The 24,438-nt window shown below is 42.4% G+C and overlaps 1 long non-coding RNA gene across 1 annotated transcript in view; it reads right to left on the bottom strand.

Annotated features, from left to right (window-relative positions):
• Window positions 1–1,270: 1,270 nt before the first annotated feature.
• Window positions 1,271–24,438, bottom strand: part of LOC146198815 (uncharacterized) — a 92,291-nt gene continuing 69,123 nt past the window's right edge. Inside the window, exons 2-3 of the long non-coding RNA XR_014704727.1 lie at window positions 2,581–2,913; window positions 1,271–1,520 (exon numbers count right to left, since the gene is read on the bottom strand). This is a non-coding gene — a long non-coding RNA (uncharacterized LOC146198815). The remainder of the gene's footprint in view (window positions 1,521–2,580; window positions 2,914–24,438) is intronic.

The following is a 24,438-nucleotide window of genomic DNA, read 5'->3' as shown; positions in this document are numbered from 1 at the left end:
GTAGTGTAAAGCATGTTACTAAGTTCGTTGCCTGTAAAGTGGGTGTTGTGTATGAAGTCCCTCTAAGCTGTGGCCGCGCCTATATAGGGCAGACTGGCCGATGTCTAAATGAGCGCTTAAGGGAACATGCTGCATCGTTTAAATCGTCCCAATCTAATAACCTACCTAGGCATTGTTTAAGTTGCAAATGCCATCCACTTTTCGGGCAAACAAAAGTTCTTGGTCGGTCTAAGGTGCAATTAGCAAGAGAGCTTCTTGAGGCGTCATTAATCCATAGATTAGGAACCGATAAGTGCGTAAGTGAAACGTCGGTTGTTCTGTTGAAAAAGGAAGCATCGTTTTTAAATGTTCTGTAAGTTTTTGTATGCTTCCGGTATTTCGTCTCTATTTCTTCTGTTTTATCTGCCTTTGGGTGGCCCTAGATTATCTTGAATTATCTTCCCAGTCATGCAAATTCAGGGCTTTATAGAGCATGCGCACATATTTTTTCCTCGAGTTCGTACTTTTTCTCTTCCAATTTTCAGTTGTAAGTTAGCGCTCGTCCTGTGTGCCTCTCCTGTCCTTGTCTGTTCCGCGCTAAGCCTCCCACGTATCATGTATTACCAACTAGCCCAGAACTCTACTTTGCTCAATTCCTGTCCAAGCGAAATTTTAGGCACCCGTTCCGGCTACAGGTTTATTAAATTAATCACGTAAAAATGAAAACAAGTTCATATTTTGCACTTTATCAATTGAAAGGGTGACGTGGGGTTATCAAGTCTCAATTGTGTTACCTAATGTGTATCATTCATGAAAGCAGCAAAGATATTTTTTATGGAATGTAACTGTATCAGAATGTAAGAATCGAAGTACCTATAGACCACCGATTATTTTCAGTTATTCAAGCGTGCGAGCCTTCACAGCAGATGGTGATTTGCATTTTATCATATTTGTGAGTCGCTTAAACAATCACCACATCCATATGTCAAGAATTTAAATCTATCTTAACTGGGAAGAATGATATAGTGAACATTTAACGCAATAAATTTGTAGGTTCGTATATGCCGCTAAAATCAACTGAAATTTTATGAAGAGCCTGATTAGATGCGGCCATAATTATTCCCTACAGAGTATATCACCGCCGCCTTATAAGTGCAATGTACCCTGATATATTGTCGTTCAAAAATGCCTCGCTTCTGATGGAGCTCGGCATACACAACAACAATAACGAAAAAGAGTTAACAATAGAGATATCAATAATAGCAAGTATAAAGTAGCAAAGTTCTCACTCTTCGATGAAGAAGCCGAGGAAAAGCTTTGGAGCATTCGGTGACGGGAGGAACCGAGAAGAAACAGCCAGGACATAGTTGTGACAAAAGGTCACGTAGGATTTCGTGTCGAGTAAGTCTGTGCACCCAAGGGAGGACGGCTTAGGTGGATGACACCGCGCCGAGAGGTTGCACAGGCCCCAAGGTGAAGAAAGAGCTTTTTGTGTGGTTCCCGGACGTGACCCAGGTCATCAGTTATTTGCTCCAGATTCTCTGCGCAGCAAGGAAGAAAATGAAATACTTTAATCATAATTTAGGCTTGGATCGTATCAATTCTTCTGTCCGATTTTCTACCCGTTGAGAGATGAAAAAAGTCCCAGACCTGTTCTCGCTTTAGGGCATAGAAAATTCACCTATGCTTCATTTCCTTTGAGTGGACTGATATGTTTCGCGGCTTCAATGAAAAATGTAGCAATATTGGTCATCATATTCCTGGAAAACCTTTTGTTTTCGCTAACAAAGCACGATTCTAACGCGGTTAGTGCTGCAGAACCTCCAATCAGGAGTGCTCGACTTTGCTGTTTACACCGTTACGCACGACGCGCAAAAGCATGTGATTCGGAGAGACCTTTACCCAGCGGCCTAACATTCTAATATGGGTGTCAAAGATGGTAATGGGTATTTTTACGATGAATTTTAGAAAAGTGCAGTGCATGTTCATTGTTAATGCTTTTTTCTCGCCTTTGTCTCGGATTTTTGAATCCAAACACTGTTAGTTAGATTTTTAGTTCTATTAACAGTTTGACTTGCAGTTTCTTTAATACCATGTGTGCGTCCACCGACTGCACCGCGCTTGACATCCATAAAATTAGCCTGCATTACTCGCTTCTAGAAACCCGACCATCTGGAGGTGACAGCTTGCCTTTCGCGAAAATTATATACGTTTCCTTGATTCTTGAAGATGAGCCATTGTGGGGGACTTCTAAGTTCAAGCATCCTAACAGAATTCGGCCTAAGTTTCGCTGGATCTGCCCTAATTTAGTTCTGAGCTTTATTTCTCACCGTTAGAACTGTCACTTCAATGTTCAATCTTTATAGAGATTGTTGACTCGTCGACACTCGCATGTGGAGAAACAAAGCCTTTTAAATTATTGTCACTCTCAATAAAACTCTATTACCAATAAATTATCTTCAATAACTTTCAGTTATCAGAGAAAATGCAGTCGAGTTCAATAATCAGTTGTCCATTAAGAGGGAAAGACAGCCGCAATAACTGCGAGGCAAAACAAAACAAAAAAAGCAGTAAGTAGCACGGGATTATATTCGCCTGTACCTGGACGCCCTTCTTCCCATCTTCAAGTCGCATCGTTACGAGAATACAGATTTCATGTGTGGGAGCCTCTTGTTCGTCACTCAGAAGTCGTGAGCCACACCCTCTTTTGTGCAGACTGCGGTGTCCGAAATGATGATGTTAGTAGTGGCGTCTTTTTTTCTACACTTGATGTGCTCTTCAAGTCAGCCTTCCTTAGGGGTATGCAAGACACTCATGGGGTGGCTACGCAGGTGGAGAAGCCTCCACACATTTGAGCCGAGAGCATATTTAAGACGGTGTTGCCTTTTACTTCATCTTTTTTTCTTCTTCTCCTGTCGGTATGCTTTCCTTTCCCTGGGGTGAACAGGATAGAAGGAAGCAGTCGTCATTAGTGCGGCACCCTTCTTGTGAACGAGCAGGACTTCGATGAGAAGGTCGTTTCTTGGGGCCGCTATTTGGCCGTCATGCTTAGATAACCACATTTTAATCACACTGCGTTGCACGCATGGAAGACATCTATTGTGAACTTAGCGTTCTACTATTTAAATTTACTCATAATGATTAGAATAATATTGATAGAAACAAGGTTCTTTTCGTACAAGATTAGAAGGTATCGTGGGATTGAGTTAAGAGGGAGACTAGGAATCTATTTCACCTCGAATTTTTTTTTAGAATGAAGTCAACTACTCGGTTCTCAAGGCTGCTTGTTTATTTTCAAGATATATGGCAGTCAGGATCGGAAATTTTGAGTCGCGTTCAAACTAGAAATGAAACAAACCGCTTATGCGTCCTTGGTACTGTTTTTAGACAACCGGATAATTCTTCACACTTTTGGTTTACTGTAGAGATAACTGATCTTAAAACTTTATAAATGTTTTCTTTTTTTTTTTTTTTAGGTCACCCAGACAACACTCAAGAAAGAGAACTCCAGAGTGTTTTATAATAACAACCTCTCTGTATGAAGTGCTCTTCCCTCCTATTCTGAAGACCTTTCTGCTACTATGTTTGACAATTTTATAGTTAACATCTGGCTCTGCGTAGTATGTCTACACATGCTTTGCCCATTATGATTCTTAGATGGTATGGCCATGCGCACATTGCCGTGCTTCTCATAGGGCTTTATTCTGGCAAGCGCTTCTATACTGCTGGAAAACAAATTGTATATTTCTGTTTCATTTGATATACTTTAAGCGAACTCTATTAGCCAGCTCCTCTCAGTGAGCTGGCTATTGCCCATGGTGCTTCTATTCGTCTGGGTGACTTGCTACAATGGGTCAATGAGTACAGATGTTTGAAGGCTCAAATCACTGAAACCTTTGACTTTTTTACACAAACAAGTTATCGAACAACCAACCATACTTGTTAACTGCTTTGAAATCTACTAGATGAATGCATTGAAAAATAGTGTCTTTTTCTGGTTAGCATAATTCAAAATGGGAAGAAATGCTAATAGCCTTTTTGTTGTTATGCTCCTTAATTCTCGAGAAAAAAGTACGTTGGAGAACTGACGCCACGGTCCAATAATAGAAGAGAGTCGTGCGGAAAATACGCCAAAGTTGTTGCATGCTTTGGTAACGGCGGAATTTCTGGTAGCATTGCCGTATTTTTGCAGTACTCTAGTATAATCTTCTTTGTGTTTTTACTGTTAAATAGATACAAAACAGGATCGCACAGAACTATAGAATATTATACGCTGAAATATTTACTCTTACTGCAAGGTTATATCCGAGAGAAACTGCAAGCAATGTGTTATGACGGTAGAAAATTTATGTTGCCTTTCTCGATGGGAGAATTTTCACATGGAAATGAAACAATGACCTGGTCAAGAAAAGTAAATAGTTCCCTCAAACGCGGCCTATATTGAACCACGCTACTAAGCAAATCTATACAATCGTCATGGCCTATGTAGTCAGCAAGTTAGTTGCGGTTCAGTATTGCAGGTACTGAAAAAGAATTTGATTGATAATCATAAAAACAAATGAACTTTGTGCTACATATAAAAAGAAGAAGAAAAGAGCTTACAATGTTCCTCACTGTCAGAGGTGTCCGTATGACAAGAACGCCGCCAGTGCACCATATTTGGTCTGGCGTACAAGGGCTCCTCCAGCCTTCCCTACTCATCAAGCCACCTTCCCTCGGGAAGTGCGCGAAGCAACATTCACGTTTCGTGCCGCCTTGGCGGCTAACAAGCATAAAAAGGGCCGGCGGCAGGCTCGGAGATGCACCACTTATGTTTGATTACCTCGAACGAAAGATCTATAACCTTGTTAGCTTCTGGCGAGTGATGAAATGCATGCTCGCCCTTTTGTGCTGCACACCGTACTCATCGTCTCTTATGTTTTAATAGTGTTCCTGCTTGTCCTGCTAGTTCATGGCAGGGAAGTAACAAAGTGGGGTACATCTTAGGAGAGTGTAACAGATATTCCGCTCAAAAATGAGACGCATGCTGCCCACACTGCCAACACCCCCCACCCATCCCCCCTCCCTTCTACCCCTGTGAGCTGTGAAGACGTTTCAAACGTGTTATGTCTTATTGAAAATGATAAAACGCGCGCTACCAATAGGAATCTCATCAACCTTCTGCGCAACGCAATAATATTTAGGATAGCTTCATTAGCACCGAACATATATGGGTGATCAAATTTGATGTTCCTCTTCTTCCCTTGATCTCAACATGCCCCGGAGCGCAAGCAAAAGGAGGAAACCTCGTCGTGACGGCTCACCACCACGCCCGTTCCTTCCGCGCAGCCTAGGAGCGTCCAATGACCAGGCGCCCCCAACTGTCCCAATGGCGTCAGTGAGGTGGTTTGCGGGCGGTCATGTGTCACCCAAATTGGCGGCGAGCGATCGCCAGGAGCACCTTTTAAAAATTATTTATAAATATCTGCTCCAAGCTAAGCTTTAAAACTTCACTCGAATACTGGAAGACCACCTCTACAGATATCTTGCAAGATAATTCTGCCACAAGTAGCATTTCAGGGGCCTTCTATCAGAACGGTAAAAATGCTTTACCGGGCGCTGAAATCCTGCAAGAAAATATTATACGTTTCGGAAAGTTCGAAGTGAACATGACGCAGCGAGCAGAGACATTTAAGTATAGTTTTGATGGCTTTTGGTGTCCCATTGTTTAGTCAAATGTTTACTTTCAAATACCTGTGCGTATACGAAGTACAAGTACAAATACAAGTACAAGTATAAATTACGAATATGCGTAAATTTCACCTCGTTCTGAGCTCGTCATAGATCACTGGCATTGACGAACGAAAATATAATGCGCCTTCAATTTTAAAGCGAGAATTCCATGTTTTAAATACACCCCATTCCCATAGGTTTCTTGCTGTTCACTGACTGCTGTGAACTTGTATTTAACTTTCACGAGGTTGCCCACGGCACCCTAAATGACCAATTTCTTTTTTCATTGCGATAAACAAGTACTTAGTGCCTGCATAATTATTTTCCCGTGAAGAGTCTTGCATTACAATATACCTTCCTCTATGAGAGAGAGCTGTGCCGTCGCTATAGCATCAGATGTTTCAATTTAAAAAACATTTCGTTCAGCTCTCCACTGCTGAAAAGGCTTCGCAATTGCGTTGGGATGTAAGATTTTTGGCAGTATGTGGGGAAAATGAAGCAGTGTAGAACTAGACATGGCTACACTTTTTCCGTTTTTTACCTATAGGAAAAGGGTACTCCAGTAATAGAACCGGGTCCAAGGCATGACTGTTGGCCCTTCGTGAAATCACTTGATTATTGAGCCTCGGGACCCGAGTTCAATGTCGGCAGCAGCTACTGCTTCTCAATGTTGTGCTGTACGAGTTCAATGCAAGCTAAATAACACTGTGGTCCTCACCGAAATTAGGCCTTGCCCTCCACTACGGCGCCAATCGTAACCAGGGTCGCTCTAATGAGTTTAACCCAATAATTAATTTATCTAGCGGAAGAGGAGAGGTTCAACACATTTAAAAGATGCCATTCAGTGAACTCCATCGGGTTTCCCGGTTCTTCAGATGGTTTTTTTTTTGTTCTGTACAACAAACACTTAGGGGGGGAGGGGGCACCTTTAGTTCCACTTTTCATTGCGTTAATGGCTCTTCGTTCGTATCCATGTGCATTATTTCTGTTTAAACACTAATCGCACGATCTGTACCACCATTGTCTCAAAACTAACCAATTAGCATATTATTATTAGCAGCGTCAGGTCACATTTGGCAGGAACATATTTCAAGCTAGAATAGAAAGGGTTACGTTAAAAAACACTACAGTACGCAGTGTTCCACTAGGATTGTCTGAGCATAATTAACCTTGAGGACTGGTGTCCCCATTTATGTTTCGGCGATTTTTCCCCCTTTTACGTCACGTCTATGCGCATCGGTATGTGCGCTATATATTTCTTATGTAGATAATATTTGTTATGTTCTATGCGCCTTTCCTAAGCTTGCACTGGGAATAAAAAAATTTTGAAATCTTCATAATTTTCTTCGATACTTCTTTTTCGATCTCAGCACAATATTTTTGTACAATGATTTGTGGGTGTTCTTTATTTCAGATTTGGTACTTCTCCTTGGCGTTTCTACCCGGGTACTCAATTGAGCCTATTTCGTGAAAACTTCGTGTGAAAGAAATGAACATAATACATAAAAGTGGTAGCACCAAGGTTACGTCACTGTAACAATTTATATGGTTCCTTTAACGAACATGGGTAAAAACATATGTATAATTTCCCAAATATTTCGTCCTTCAAACTTTTCGGTCTGAACATGTGCAATTCTTTACTTGTTGTACGGTTGAAGTGAAAGACGAAATGTCTGGGTGGCTTTAGTACTTTTTCCTTGCCTCGTTGCATTCATAAGCGTTTCTTCCTTGCTTATATGTTAACGTTAAATGAAACTAATTTGAAGGGGGGAAAACGGAGATATTCGTGAAACTAAATCTTTATTCCTGTACCATTCTCGCACAGTAAATGTAAGACAGGTGCAACAGACAGCCGAGGAACACTGACAAAAGCCAGCCTCTAAAGGTAATCTCGGAGCAATCATGCAGCTGAATGCGGTTGTATAGGTATTCATAATCAAGAAAAAATTTAAATTAGATCCTTCCCCAGACCCCTGCGCCTCGCCCCCTTTAAGGAAAAGGAAAGGCACGCAACGACTGTACCTGCTCATTTTTATTCTGCACATGCCCAGTTATGATGTCTATCGAATAAAATTGAGTACGAAATTATTCAGTTCTACGCGAGTTCAAAAGTATGGCGATAAGGCCTTAAATGCTCAGCAGCATAAAGGGATGCACAAAAAAGCGTTTAATTACTGCTAAAAAAAAGCTAATAATAAATGCTTGAGTGCCTTCAAAGGGGAGTCAAGGAGCTCTCAGGGGAAATTAAGTCTTTTGACAAGGTCGCATCTGAACGGAGGACCGAGCTTCTTAGCTCTTATTCTGAGAGCTCAAGCTGAAAGCAAATTTCGCTGTTATCACAAATTCAATTTTACAGGTGACTTTGACAGCGCGGTTCTTTGGAGAGATATTAAATGTCGAGTGACGTTATTATACTTTATTTTTATGTCCTCCGTATTGTATGCCATTTCATTCAAATATAAAACTGTGCATGTGGATTCTCTTTGCTGGATGGTTGCAGGCTCCCTTTGAAATCGTGCCTTCTTTTTTATAAAGGAAGAAAAGAGACGAATGCGAAGATCGTAGAGAAGGTTGTTGGACATATATAGATTTCAAATTTTTGACGAATTACTCAGATCAAATCGGCGTTTTTGCTAGGTTCTCTAGTTAAAGGTTGTGAATGTTACTCTATGTATATGGTCGCCGATGCAATGAGAGCAAACGGCAAGTGGAAATGACAGAACATATGAGTACTTAGCAAACAACTAGAAACTACCATTTGCGAAATGCTAAGACGTCAAAGTCTGTATAACTAGCCTGTTGGAGATTTGAATGAAGTAATAGGGAGTATTGGTCCTTTAAAGGAAATTTTCTTTTCGTTGACGAGTGTGACTCATATATTGTGGTTTATATATGAGCATGTTTTTTTTTTTTAAATTTAAAGAAAGGTTGTTTGAAATCAGACGATAAATTATTGATTATAATAGCGGTAATATTGGCGTAGGTCACAACACGTGTGAGAAAAACCCGGTTACTTGAGCAATGAACCAACGCTTGGCGCGTAACTTTCTACTTTTGGTAATAAAGATCATATCTGAAATTCGAGCATTCAAGAGGGCCGTGAAGGCATCTCATATCCGTTGTAGATCTGTCTATATTCAAATGCCTTACTTCGTACTGGTCGACACAATTCAGAACTCAAGGCGGATGAGTGGCACGTGGCATATGGAAAGCATGGTAGCCGCGCCAACCTCCCATTTGTCCTCGAGTGAATGGCGCATCCCGTAATGACCTTTGGCGCGGTTGTAAGCGCTCTGCGGCCGCCGCGCGTCTGTTCCGTTTCTGAGGACAGCCGAAATCACTCGCCTTACAGCACCAAGGCAAATTATAATTCTCCACATAAAATAATTGTTATTAGGTGGCGGAGGGAAACACGACAACTCTATAATTTCCGCCAAGCTGTAAGTAAGCTTTCAAATTTATTAATAAGTTTATTTAATGGCCGTTTTACAGAACTTATTTAACGTCTTTTATGATGTTCGCCATTTTTGTCACAAGATCGCAGAAGAATGATTATGTTATCTGATACCCCCCCTTTTATGAAAACTATTTACAATCTTCCCCTGGGTAGCAGGTGTCTTGCTAGGCGCAGGTTGTTGCGCATGTTTCCAGCACTAGACGCTCTGGCGAGAATTGCACACGCAAGAGACCACCGTGTTTGCGGAAGTGATGATGTCATTTTGACAAGGCAGAAAATCCTGAGGTCGTTCCCTTTTCCCTGTATTGACTCTAGAAAGCGCAGCATAGTCATCATGAATATTCAGTAGAATGCTCGATAAACAGTGCGCAAGAGAGTTCCTCTGTGCTACTCATGTTGTGATGGGGACAACCGTTGAGTTCTTTTTATTGTTGCGCATTTTGTTCGATATGGTGCAAAAGGCCAGGAATCCAGGTGCGAGATACGACGTTTTAGAAAACTTATCGTTATTCCTATATTGGTTCGCTGCTTTAAATGAACCCTTTCCCCTTCCCCGTGCAGTGCAAACGAAGATCAAACCATGAAGTGTTGAAATGATTTACTGCATTTAAACGCCATGTGTGGACAAATTTACTTCTGAATATAAAGCAAAGATCAGTTATGATATTTGCTCCCTTTATTGTATACTGGGGCACAATGAAGGACTTCTCCACGTTTACTCTGTTCACAATAGCTTCTCCTCAGAGGTTTAAAAATCCCAAAGGGAGCAAGAAGAACATTGTTTTGAGCTGTACGCACCGCCATCTCGACACCTATGATGGCTATCGTGTTAACGGTGGTGAGTGATGTTTTCTTCTTTTCTGTCGTAGAGGACTCACAGCTCGTTTTTGATTCTTCAAGGATTCCTTCTGCAGCACAATGGGCAGGAATTCAGCAGTTAATTAAGTGGCCCAAATGGATAACTCTCACTATTTACAAGGTTCGACAAGCTTGGATGCTACTTCAGCCAACCAAAGCATCTCTCAGAAAAGAAAATAGCCTTTTCGTGCGGAGTGCTGTAACGGACGGGTGTTCTATTACGCATATGTTCAGAGATGCAGCTTTGATATTGCGGGTTTATAAAGGTGCCTAATCGGTACCTTCGGGAAAACTTTCATTCTCTATTCAAGACATTCAATTTCTCAATTGACAATTAATTCTTGCGCTAGTAAGGGAAAAGCTATCATTGTTACTAATAAAATCAATTTAGGAAGACGAAACATTGTAACGCCAGGAGTCACGACCTCGAAGATACCCATAGTGGAGAGGAAGTTCGGCAAGTTGCGAGGTGGTGCATTATGTAACACCTTGCAACTTGCCACGCTTCCTCTGTACTATAAGTACTTTAGCGTCAATTTGAGTTTAATTTCCGTCATGAGGCAAAATGGCTGCCGGCGTTGTGGCCCTTTGATCCAGTACAGTATTGAAGAGAGCATTCCTTTCCGCGGTTTCTTTCGTCTGGACGCGAAAGCATACTATGCTACAGGACATCAACCCAAAACAGATGTTCAGTGAAAATGAATATAAAAAGCATGTCGCGGGAGTTTTGGTAAGACGTATTCAGAGAGTTGGAATGAGTGCAGTTAGGAATAAGTGTCGATAGAGAATACCCCAGTAATCTGCGGTTCGCTGATTACTGCGGTTCGCCTTCCTAAGTAACTCAGAGGATGAACTGCAAAAAATGATTGATGACCTAGACAGGAATATCAGAAAGGTAGGCTTAAAAATGAATATGCGGAAGACTAAGGTAATGGTCAACAGCCACGGGAAGGAGCAGCAGTTCACAATAGGTAGCGAAGCACTGGAAGTGGTAGGCGAATATGTCTATTTAGGAGAGATAGTTACCGAAGATACAGACTACAAAAGGTAAATGACTAGGAAAATAACATGGGATGGAGAACATTTGGCAAGTATTCGCAGAATATGACTAGCAGCTTATCATTATAGCTCAAGAGGGAAGTATACAACAGTTCCGTCTTACCTGTCCTCACGTATGATGTTGAAACGTGGAGGCTAACTAAAAGGGTTCTACTTAAGGTGCGGACAACGCAGAGGGCTATGGAAAGAAAAATGGTAGCTGTAACGTTAAGAGATAGGAAGCGCGAAGAGTGGGTCAGAGGAGTAACTTGAGTTAATGACAGTCTAGTGGAAAGCAAGAAGAAATGGGCATAGGCAGGGCACGTAGTGCGTACAGAGGAAAACCGATAGTCGCTTAGGGTAACAATTTGGATTCCAAGGGAAGGTGGGCGGATGAGGTCAAGAAATTCTGCGGGGTCAAGTGGATGCAGCTAGCACAGGACCATGTTAAGTAGAGGAGTATAGGAGAAGTCTTTGCCCTGCAATGGGTATAGTCCTGCTGATGATGATGACATGAGGCAGTTAGACTGCGGTTAATCTGCGGCTAATTTACGATATGTATAGTGCCGCGGAATCTCGGTAGAGTTGGTTTTAGCAGTCCATCTTAACTACCCTCCTGTTCTCTCTAACTTAGCAAAAAATCTTTACGTCCGCGACCTGTGTTCTTGAACTGAGTCAGGCAACCCTAGAGCACGGTGCCTTAAAAGTTTAGTCCTCAACATCTAAGCAATCTTTTCTGCCTTCTCGGGATTGTGATGTTGCTTTTCTTTTTTTTTTTTTTTTTTACGTCTAGTACGCCTGACCAAATGGTGCTTCTAATAACTGCCTCAATGATGTGCATTTGAAAATGTTGGTTACTTGGACGTTAAAGAATACTGCACTTTACTAGTTGTTTTAACTGAATTCCGCAGTCTCGGTCACATATAATGAGTCAATATTAGGGCGCGCTCTTTCACTGACCTGACCTCAGTCGAGACTCCGAGACTTTAAATTCCACTTCTGTGGACGCTTAGGTGGCGACGACAGGCAAAAAAGCATCATCATCAGTTTGTCGCAGCCGCTGCAAGACAAAGGCCTCTTCCATATTCCCGTGTTTATCCAATTACTGAGCCAGATGCGTGCAGCTACCTACTGCCCGCAAATTTTGTAATCTCCCCCCCCCCCCCCCCCCAGCTTTCTGCCGGCCCCTTTAATATTTATTTTCCCTTTGAATGCAATAATTATCGCTAGTGAACTTCTGTTATATTGCCTTCGCTTTATATGCCGTGCCCACGCCGATTTATTTTTCTTAGTTTCGGGTTGAATGTCAGTACTTCAGACTTGCTCTTTTGCCCATTTTGCACGTTTCCTGTGCACCTATTCGCTTGCTTTCCGTAGCTCGCTGCATTGGCCTGAATTTCAATTGAACCCATTTCGTTAGCCTACACGTTTCTACCCAATATGTGGGTAGCGGTAAAGCACATTAATTATATACCATCATCTTGAAGATAACTGGTAAACTGATATTCGTGATATTATAACCCCTAAAAATGCGCTCCACAAATCGTATTCTAGTTATTTTCCTGCATAATCTTACAACATCCAGCGTCTTGCTGCTCAACTAGACTCCTGCTTTGTTTTTAGGTTATTGAACATTACCGCAGCTTTCAGCTTATAACTATTTTGACACTGTTCTGCTTTGCCAGTCTAGTTCAATTAATGTCTTTTGCAATTCGCCCCCCAAGTTACTTAGCAAGCAAATCGTATTCTCCATCAACTCTTATGCTTTCCTAATCTAGGCCTGGGAATATTTCTGTGGTAGCGATAAATAGCGCTGAACAGGCCCTGTCCCTTTGCCTAATCACCTGACTTATAAAGGTTTTATTTTGTTAAGTGGAGGACTACTGTCTCTCTGGAGCAACTATAGACGCCTTTCATTACCTTTGCAAATGGCTCATAAACACCCTGGTTCCGCTGTCTATGCGTGATGGTAATGCATGCATGATAAAATATGTACAGCCAAAAACATCGTCATGGGAAAGAAGCTGATTCAGAATTCATCATATATACTGATGACATGTGAATTATATAGACATAAGGAGTGATATATTGCATATGATGTGCGATGATACGAACTCCCTCAAAATTTGAGCACGATTATTCCGTTTGAGTCTCCTTGCTCTTATGGATACTTCTGAATTTTTGTTTCATTCATCGACGTTTTCATTTAACTGTCACGAGAATGCGATGCCCGCGTTTTGAAAGCAATCTTTTCCCGTTTGATTATAGGCATTATTATGATCTTCCTTTTGGTGGTAGCACTGAAAGCTTGGTAGAATTGTCTGTCGATCGGCTATCAGGACAAAGGTAGTGAGCACTTTCAGTGCAAACGTTTTTACGTACTGAATTAAAAAGAAGAGAAACGAACGGCAATATAATTTCCATGCCCAGCTTGTATTCCATATTATTACTTCCCTGTATAAGGCGTGACGGTGGGGAAGTGAATACCTCTAGCAAGCTCTATATAACGGTTGATATGGTAAGGAGTGAATTAAAGCGGGGAAAAGTACGCGCTGCGAGGGCTAGTGGTGCCCAGTTCCTTAATGTGATTCGATACTCGCAGGACTGACATCGACTCCCCGCTGCAGTCGGAGTGAATAGCGCTGAGAAGTTATTGTACGCATGGAGAAGTAGAAAAGGACATAAGTGATCGTGGGGCTTATAACTCTTTGTACGCGTGCTTTGCGCTCTATTCACAACCATCAAGCCCATACACGTTGCAAATAACTCAATCCTCTGCCACACGATCGGCATTTACATATTTTCTAGTGGAAATTGTCCATCCCTATTCGGTCTCGTTACTCTTCTCTACATGAATAGTACGGCTCGGTAAATAGGAGCGCATAAAAACTAGTAGGGGTAAAACGGTGCTGATAAGGGTTCTTTTCCAGTGTTAAATTTGAGGCGTAAAGGTACGCATCTGCATTTTTGTGGCTCTATTAAGCGCTTGCACGAATCACTGAGCTTATTTCTAACCCGAACCAAAAAATTATTCAATTTGCGGAACGTAGCAGTAAATTGCAAACTATCCACTACTGAATATCCCCAACTCGCCATTGAGAATATGTGTTCTCAATGCATGTATATAACATAGCTGTGCCTGCCGGTTACTTGGCACTGTGTACAGCGAATGCTTATGTATTATGAGCATGTACAAGCCATTGGCAAATGAAATATTGAAGAAGGGGTTTCACTAAATTCTCTTATAAATACTTCTGTATATATACTTCATTCAGCACAACGCAAGCAAAAATTACCTCTCAAATTAGTAAAGACAGTGGTAACTTAAGTTGTGCGCAGCTTCAAAGGCGGTGCACTGTATGGTGTGGTTGGAGAAGAAAGGCAATGAGCTTAAATAAAAAACCACGCCAAGCTATAATGCCTCCATACACACTTTTTCGCGCATAACTACATCTCAAATAAGTTCAGGCCATGATATATATTTGCAAGTAGACGTAACGTCTTTTTCTTGCTGACGCATTCAGCAGACAGGCAGAAGCCATTGTGTGGCCACTTAGTTTGCGTATGAAACTCGGAAAACATGACATTTCGCTTTTCCAAGACATATAAAAGCACAACAAAGTTTGTTCCCCCCTCGCACAAGGACCGACAAAAAACTCCCCTTTTTTTGGGCAGGTCAAACTCAGAACATAAAAAAACGCTCCATGGATTTTACGTCGAGCCAGAATCTCTTTTTGAGCTATATTTGCCAGAAACTTAAACCATTTCTTGCTTTTCACAGCGAAAAAAAAAAAAAAAACTGTCTTTGAGCAAACGGTCCAAGCCATTTCACGGCACCCATTCCTAGTAACTGACATCCCATTCATTTGGAAACACACTAACTGCGAATGCACTCTGCGCTCGAAAACGACAGAGAGCGAGCTTTGAGCCTAATATGCCTTTACTAAGAGTACACCGCCGGATCGGATGCTTCTCTACGAGGCATGCAAAACCCGACATCGCTACCTCTGAGTCTGACGTTGAGGCCGATGGGCCCCAATGCTGCGTTTATTTTATGACCCCGTAAAGAGGTTCAAACAAAAATACAGAATCATTCTAGGATAGCGTTGCACGCACTGGGCTTCTCTCCCGGTGCATGTACTCGAGCTTATAGATGTTTGACTTTTTTTAGAACGAGGCGTTTTCCGACATCTGGTGCGCGGTGTTTGGCAAGAGCTGCTAGCGAGATTCATGAACTCGCAGTTTGCGATTCCTCGTTGCTACGCGACTCTTGGACTCATAGATTTTTAGGAACTACGTTTTTGACTTCTCTTGTTAAGCTTTAAAAACTTAAATATTCTAAAGCGGCCATTAGGCTTTCCGAGTAGTTTAAGCTAACTCAGTGGAATTGCGTCAGCGCGTCCTTTCGGCTTGCGACATCTGCTACTGGTACTAGCTGTTGTTTAACGGATCTGATTTTATTCTACCTCTGTATGAAGAGAAACTAACCAGTCTTCTTTCTTTGTTGTGAAATTTGAACCAAGTAAAAGTAAAAGTGAACTAAGTCCAGCAACGCTGCTTTTATACATTCCTGTACAACCCTGTCCGACTCTTTTTGGGTTATTTAGCTGTGTCAGGAATCTTTTATTGATTTCAAGGACAAGTAACTTAAGCGGCTGAGAGGTGCATTTTAGTACATTTCTTTGCGACTATAAGAATAATTATGGTACATTACATTGGCCCTAGCAGCAAACTCTGCCTGGTGTGAAAGCTAGAAAGTGCATTTTGATAGCAAGAAATGTGAAATGCTTCCATACTGAACTTTAGGAATAAGGTATTTCGACGAAGTTCTATTGAAACGAAAGCCTTTGTATGCACTTGAGTGTCCATTCGCGAGAAGAAACACACTTCTTCGCGAGATTCAGCGGGATACCGCTAGATTGTGGCGTCGTCATCTTGTGACGTCATCGGTGATGACCGGACATCACCATGACGTCACATCCGATCATGTATATTAACCGGAACTAACGTCATCATGACATCACATATGGTCATGACATCACGTTCTGTCATGACCGATTACATCACCAGGTGATTTACGTATACATATGAAGCTGACCCCGCCGGGTATCCGATCTAGGCGTCCGTACGGCTCCTTTCATTTGACGCTTCCTCGAAAGCAGCACTACACAGCATACGGAAGCAGACGCAGTAGAGCAGGTATCAACGGCGCTTCAAAGAAAGGCTTTCGACTCGTGGAATTTAAGTGGCCCAAAATGCCTTTAAAACATTTTTTATTGTAGCGCCTGCAAGTTGAAGTACCGATTACCATTTCAAGGGATATACACCAAACCGTTTCACTATAATGACGCAATTGCCTTTCCTTTTATATTGGCGTCTAAATTCTGTGTACCAACAAGACAGAGTCCATTTTTTTTTTCGAAACTAATGTTCATTGAGAGCAGAATATACATGTTCGACATGAAGTCTATAGTTCCCTGCTCGTCGATCTAACCTGAATCCATATTCGCTCGCCCCCGGGGGATAAAAGTTTCCAAATGTTAGTCAACGCAGAGAACGCAGAAAATATCATTAAAAACATCCTTATTCACATAAAGTCCATCCTGACCATACGCCACTTAAAGAATTGTACATTTGGGCAAGGTTGCTGAACTTTGCCAGGTGATCACGAGCGGCTTGCTCGCCACTAAAAGATATATAAGAAGCAATAACGTAGCATAGCATGAGACTGTTTCTAATATAATAGTTATGTGCATTATATATTCTGAACTGGAGTGAAAACTTTAGAAAGGAATTTCTGTTGCGTCTCCGCACGGCCAATTATACAGAGGCAAATAATTTACTCAGGCTGATGACTCCATATTATATAATATCTTGAAACGTAAGCCACCATTACTCATTTCGAAAGTGAAAATGACTAAACTAATTGAAGAACTGTACGGCCTTGTACTCATTTTCAACAGCACAAGAGGCGCCAGTACACATGGACTTCACCGGACGGCTGTACAGGAATCAGATCGATTCTATTCTTTGCCGGCAGAGATGGAGAAGCGCTATACAAGCAGTAAAAACACAAGGCCTGGGGCCGATTGTGGTACCGATCATCAGCTTCTTGTTGCCAAAATTAAGCTTCGATTGAGGAAAACGCAGAAAACTAGAAGGCCTTTCAGGTATGATCTGGATCAAATTCCATTAGAATATGCTGTGGAAGTGAAGAATCGATTTCAAGAATTAGATCTAGAAGACAGACAGCCCGAAGAGATGTGGACTGATGTTCGTGATATAATATAAGAAGTTGCTACTAAGGTAGTTCCAAAGCAAAAGAAATGCAAGAAAGCAAACTGGTTATCTGAAGAGGCTTTGAAAATAGCTGAGGAAAGGAGGATGGCAAAAGTTATGGGGGAAAGAGAAAGATACAAGGTTCTCAATGCGGATTTTCAGAAAATAGCAAGGAGAGATAAGAATGCCTTCCTGAACACAGAGTGCCAAGCAGTTGAGGACAACAGCCAATTAAGGAACACAAGAGCTCTGTATAAGACAATCAAAGATATCAAAGGAAGCTTCTGTGCTAAGATGGGCGTGATAAAGGACAAACGAGGCAAGGACCTCACTGAAGCCGCAGAGATAAAGAGGTGGCAGGAATACACAGAAGAACTGTACAAGAAGGACCCGAATGTGCAAACCCAACATAAGACGGTTGTGATTACTGATCTCGAGTCGGGCATACTGAAGAGTGAAGTTGAATGGGCCTTAGCCAGCCTTGCTAAGAACAAAGCTAGCGGAGTTGATGGTATTCCAGTTGAGGGCTTCAAAACCTCAACCATGACGCTGTTAACATTCTGCATACATTATGTCAGAAGATTTGGACAACCCTGCAGTGGCCACAGGATTGGAGGAGGTCAGTTTACATCCCCATTCCAAAGAAAAGCAGTGCCAAAGATTGTTCCAACTACCGCCCGATCCCGCTTATTTCGCATGCTAGCAAGGTGATGTTGAAAATCCTCCAAGGTAGGCTGCAGCAGTATGTGGATCGGGAGCTTCCGGACGTGCAAGCTGGGTTTCGCAAGGGCAGAGGAACTAAAGACCAAATTGCCAACCTTCGCTGGATCATGGAAAAAGCAAGAGAGTTCCAGAAACCCATCTACTTCTGTTATATTGATTATGCGAAAGCGTTTGGCTGCGTAGATCACAGCAGATTGTGGCAAGCTCTCGAAGAGATGGGAGTTCCAATTCACCTTATCTGTCTCCTCAGGAACCTGTATGAAGGGCCACAGGCCACAGTCAGAACTGGGCATGGTCTTACTGATTGGTTTCCGATTGAGAAAGGAGTGAGGCGAGGCTGCATACTGTCGCCCTGCCTATTTAACCTATATGCAGAGTGCATCATGAGGAAGGCCGGTCTGGACGAGTCTTCAGCTGGAGTGAAGATTGCTGGAAAACGTATCAACAACCTTAGATATGCGGATGATACCACTTTAATGGCAGAAAGTGAAGTGGAACTCAAGAGTCTTATGATGCGCGTACAAGAGAGTGAGAAGTTTGGGCTTAAACTGAACATTAAAAAGACAAAGATCATAGCGTCTTTCCCTATCAAGTCCTGGAGCATCAATGAACAGGAAGTGGAAGCTGTGACAAATTTTCTCTTCTTGGGCTGCAAGATTACCTCGGAAGGAGACTGCAGCCATGAAATTAGGAGACGCCTGCTTCTGGGAAAGAGAGCAATGGTTTGCCTTGACCGCCTAGTAAAGAGCAGAGACATTAGTCTGCCAACCAAGATCCGTATAACTCATGCTATGGTCTTTCCAGTTGTGATGTATGGATGCGTGAGTTGGACTGTGAAAAAGGCTGACCACCGAAGAATTGAAGCTTTTGAATTCTGGTGCTGGCGAAGACTCTTGAGAGTTCCTTGGACTGCCAGAAGATGAAATTAGTCGATATTGTCGACCATAAACCCTGACTGCTCATTGGAGGGTCAAATTCTAAAGTTAAAGCTCAGCTACTTTGGTCATCTGATGAGAAGAGAGGAGTCGCTGGAGAAAGATTTGATGTTGGGAAAGGTTGAGGGTCGCCGGAGAAGGGATAGGCAGCGAACGCAATGGTTAGATGGCATCCTAGAGGCACTGCAGATGAAGTTATGTGATGTTAGGAAGATAGTGAGAGACCAGAAAGCGTGGCGTGACATGGTCCAGAGGGTCACGAAGAGTCGGACATGACTGAACAACTGAACTGTACTGGACTGACGGCCTTGCAAAAAATGAAATACTACCTTTCTTAAAACCTTACGTTAATGAGACAAAAAGATAACTGTTTGATATTTGGAACTTTCTCACGGTGTGAGCCAACTTTCTCGCAAGTCACTTGTGTTCATATGCTCCGAGTGACACCACCCCTGAACTTTTTAAACTTTGATAATATTCAGGATGTTGCGGTGATGTAAAATTCAGACAGAAAGAGTACACTGATTTCAACGTAAGGTTTATGTACCTTGTTCTAATTTTATTCCATGATTAAAGCACTAGTAAATCATGTTTTTAGGCGGGGTGCGACTACGCACTATCCTAAAGTGGAAATGACCATATTTTCAAAAACGAAACAATCTCCGGTCTCTGATTAATATTCCATAGGGGCGTCTATGTTTTGGATCCGTGAAGTATCGTTTCTCCGCCGTACATCGTGTACTACTTGCCAACGCACGAAAACCTTTCTTTTAAGAGAGCCGGATGATAAGTTTGAAGGAACACGTTTAGCCAGAGTAATTTACCGTATTCATTACTACAGTGATAGCTTTTGGTTTTTCTTCGTTTTCAAGAACCTCTAGAGATCCACAGGATGAGCTCTATAAAAAGCGACATATGGCGACGCTCTTCTCCAGACTGCCCACTCGGCAGTAAATTTTAGGCCTGCTGAATAACCCTTTTACTTGTTTTCTTATTCGTCTCTCTTTTTAAGCCTTTTTACTGAAAGGAAGCGCCCTTCTCGCCTAGGGTGTGGCACGATCGCGAGCGAGCAGCAATGTTTACGCAAGTTCTTCGAAGGGACCCGCCTGACGACGAAGTTTCGCCACGCGTGCTCCCCGTTACACCACATCGTAGCATTTTCCGGGTTCGCTTTGGCCAAATGTTTTTCCCCTGCTCTTGAGTTCTTTCCCTAGCTCTCCTCTTGCACCACCTAAGCTCGCCGCTTGTTTTTCTTTCCGCCCCTTAAGCGCCCTCCGACCGTTCGCTAGCGTGTCACTTCCAGCGATACGGCGCCTGCTGTTACTTTTCTGCCTGCTTCGCTGTGGGGTGGTAGAGCCAAACATAGCACGCGTGCTTTTCTTCGAACCCCATCTGCTCAATTTTGCCGACATCTCGGCGACAGCAAGCTTTCAGCCCCGACACCCCGAAAGAGTGAACTGAACAGAGTGCCTGGCGGCGTTTTATTTATTCGCCCAACTGTCTTAGACTGTCTTAGTCTCCTGACCGCAGTGCGTGATAGGTATAGGTCACAAGGCGAATCCGCAGTGCTCCGAGCCTCGTCCTTTTGGAATCATAACCGTGACTAAAAGATGGAGAATAGTTATGGGAGCCCCATGGCGGTATAGAGAATCTTCACTATGTTTGAGCATTTGCACTAATAATCTTTCATGCCCGCCTTCCCTTTGTCACTATACGTGTCTCCAAGAGTGTAGAGTGGGTTAGTGAACCGAAAAGCGCGAACCGAACAGAGTGAACCTTCGAAGAGCAGAACGCCGCAGCCAACGAAGAGCGGTGGCGGCAGCAATTGCTGTATTTAATTCATAGCTTCAAACAAGTAGCACCTCTAGCGTAAATTTGATGTAAGGAAATTTGATGAACACTTTTGCCCGAATGAATTGGAACATGAGAATAACGTGGTGAGGCTGCATATTATATCGTAGATGGCCGCAGAGTACGCCTGCAAGACCAGAAGGAAAACTAAGTGCCGCGATGATATCCGTCTACGAAGCAGTTAAGACGTGCATGTTTCGTTTCATTTTGTTTCTTGTTAGATTGCGAAAGTATACTAGATGGTAGTGGCACATGAGCGCTTGTCTCGAAACACGTATGATCTGCAGACCATGGATCACACCTGATACGAAAAAGATTACGTTGTATGTGCTTCTGCGACTGATATGCGCAGTAAATGTGAACGTTTCGTTCAATTTTACAGGGAGAAGCCTGACACACAGCTATATGATGCAGCAATGTCACTTTCGCTGTGCCTTATCCTCTTACGCACAATTTAGTGCAATATGCTTACACAAATGCATATGCTAACGTGTTAAGTATGTACAGCTGAAGTCCTTATAAAGGACCGATAGCAAACAACCTACCCTTCCGTGATGCCTATTATTGAAAATCCGGTTGCTCACTCAAAAAGTTAATTAAGAACCTTCTTGCAAGCAGCGTTTGTTCGAGTCCATTTTGTTAAGCATTGCTTTCTGCTGCGCTTTAAAAATTCGGTATGCTTTACCCGTGATTCAAATAGTCTTACCTGGCAGCGCGAAATTGAAATGTATCACTTCCGTGTTGCGTGTAGCTATGGCTTGTGCCTTTTCCCGTTTACTGACGCACCCTCCTTTTGCTATAGAGAACCCATTATTAAGTTATATCCCTTAAGATACGAGCATAAGAGGTTTCAAGACAAATACAAGCCTACATATGAAACGTGAATAACATCCCGCTTCTGAATGCTTGAGCGTACTAATGCGCATTAGCTCTTATGCCATCGAATACTATCTGTTTCACGCAACGCTGCGGCGGGGTCACAATGGCGTCGCAGTGGCAAACGCCTTCTTTGTTAGGTGAGCTAAGTAGCATTTGGTGCCCTTACATACAGAACGTTTCATATTTGTTTGCTTCGGGACCGCCGGCGGCGCCTAAAGCAACAGTGTGACGTCTTGCTAACCAACTACACAGGCGCCTACTCACGAGTCTTCCCGCTCTACGCGCGGTGTACGTCACGCTTAAGAACCAATACCGCACCATCGAAGCCGGTCATACTACTATCAGCCTCGACTGGTGCGTGTATCATATCCGCCTTTGTAAGCTGTAGGTTGCGCCTGCTTTCTTCATTTTGCGCCGGATGCGACTAAGGACTCGTCTGACAGCTGCTGTACCGACTACACAGGTTTTGTGTATGAAGTATAGAGTTTTGGTTTTCCATTTTGTGTGTAGTTTTTGCCACCAAACTGTTTCTAATGAATGTTTTTGATGCTGTTTTCGGGTTTTGTTAGATGCCTGCTTTCCCAAACAAGAACCTGTAAGGAATGAAATAGGGAGCGAAATGTTCTGAGAAGGCGCTCTGCAGTAACATTTATTTTTTTAATTTAAAAACATACAGCCAGCCTTAGTGTCAGAGTTTAGGCAGGAGCAGTCATACAATGCATACATAAGTCATAAGGATAGAAATACGTAAGGATAAAATAAGTCAGTTCGTCGGAAGTCTCGAACAAAAATGACACGGATTTCGAGCACTTCTTGATTGACGTCCTTTGCGAAAAATAAGCGCATTAGTATAAATACAAGTTCATTGTGAGCAAAAGTGCAGGAAGAAATTACAAGTGCCTTAAGATATTGCCACAGTAGGAAAATTACACATTAGGCTTATATTTCTTGCTGAAACTCGAATACTTCTATTAGCTACAAGACCAGCTGGCCTTTCTGCGGCCAGCCCGCTTCCATTTCAGAAAGGGGGAAAAAGTTGGGAAAAGCGTGTGTTCTCCTGTGATTTAGGACCTGGCACGTAATAGTTTAAGAGCTCTTCCCACCAATAGTCTGTCCCAAAATTCCCAAAATGCTTCTTCATGTGCACATGCTTTTTTTCTAACGTTTTATTAATCTGCTTGAGTTTTAAAAATCTTGATGGGTAATGTTTACGCTGAAGAAAAAATGAGTCATCGATCTTTGTTTCGCAGAAGTTGATCATAATATGCAGGCAACCAAATGACATCAAAATTTAAAAATTGACTTTCGTACCTTCCTGTTTTCTTCGCATACAGAACATTGCTTAGCACTTAATTTAGTTCGCCAATATGAGTGCTACCTGTCCTAATCTTTCGCGAATGTTTTCTTACGGGAGAATACTGATGATATAAAATTATAGCGCATCCATACATATTTCGAATATGTTTTCATCACTTCTTAGGAAACACAAGCAGTAGGTATACATAAAAATAACACATGAAAGACTTTAGGAACTCATGCACGCACGAACCTGTTAGCCTCAGGATATATTACTCATCTGGTTTTATGGGCATGGCTGCAACGTTTGTAAGCTATAAGAGTCTGCCTAAAGAATACTAGATTCCTTCTTGACTAAGCCTAAGTGCCTGCCTAAAAAATGTTTTATATCTACATAAAAGGTAGCCTACATGGTTTATGCATTAAGAGCATAATTTTTCAGCCGACAGAGTGGTTTTTAAGCCTATTTCTTAAATATTTAGCTGCGAAATTTTAGACCTTTAATTTTTTTGTTTAATCCACCGTGACGCAGAAACGTAGCATAGCCAGTTTCTCCATTTTCCCGCCGTGATAGTGTCACGCCTAATTTCTGGCAGATTACGAGAAGAGAAGATTTATGAGAAAACTTATTAAAAAGTGGAAAGTAGACTCGAATTTTTCTTTTTAAAATTTTATCTACAGCCACCACAATCGACACAAATGGAACCTGAATGTCAGTTCAAATTGTTGGAAAGGTCCCCCAGAGCGGCTGCAGAAGGAAATAAAGTTTTAAAATACTGCCAGGAATTGGCTTTCTTAAAAAAAGGAAAACAAAAAGGAGGAGTGCCTATTGATTAATCTATAGCAGATGTAAGCCTAAAATGATTACGGGTGTAGCATATCGGTTTTACATGGTGTAGCCACAATCTTAGAATGGGTGTGGTTCGCAGCATACCATGCCAAGACCGCTTCTTCTTCAAACAGGGCAGCGCACTCAGTCGCAGTTACAGGTTATTCCTGTCGCTTCGAAGCGATCGCATGCAAATATTCGGCCTTAGGTAGGGAGGTGCGCTGCTTGGCGGCCTTGTCACCTTTTCCAGCGGCCGCATAGTTATGGCATTGTCGGCAGCGACGAGCAGTCTTTTGTCGTGACGTGTAGCCCACAAAGTGATCGCTTTCTGCAGCATGCTTTCTACCTCTCCTGTCATCAGGCTGCATTGCTTGGCGTAGGTAGCTCTGACAATAGCAGCAGTGAAATGCTGAACAGTGGAGATGCGTAGATGCGTAAACGTCCATGAGCAGACTGTGGCATGACAAGAACATAGGAGAATAAGCGCGTTTTGAGTGCTTTTGAGCGTCTATACAACCATCTGCTTAAGGCAGAAACGCCATGAGCTGACAACGAAACACAGTGACGGTTTCAATTCCAGATGCCCGAATGCTTTTTGAGGT

The sequence above is a fragment of the Amblyomma maculatum genome, chromosome 2 (assembly GCF_055883805.1).
Source record: "Amblyomma maculatum isolate TAMU_Amacu chromosome 2, ASM5588380v1, whole genome shotgun sequence".
Classification (NCBI taxonomy): Eukaryota; Metazoa; Arthropoda; class Arachnida; order Ixodida; family Ixodidae; genus Amblyomma; species Amblyomma maculatum.
This window is presented reverse-complemented; position numbering and strand designations above follow the sequence as displayed.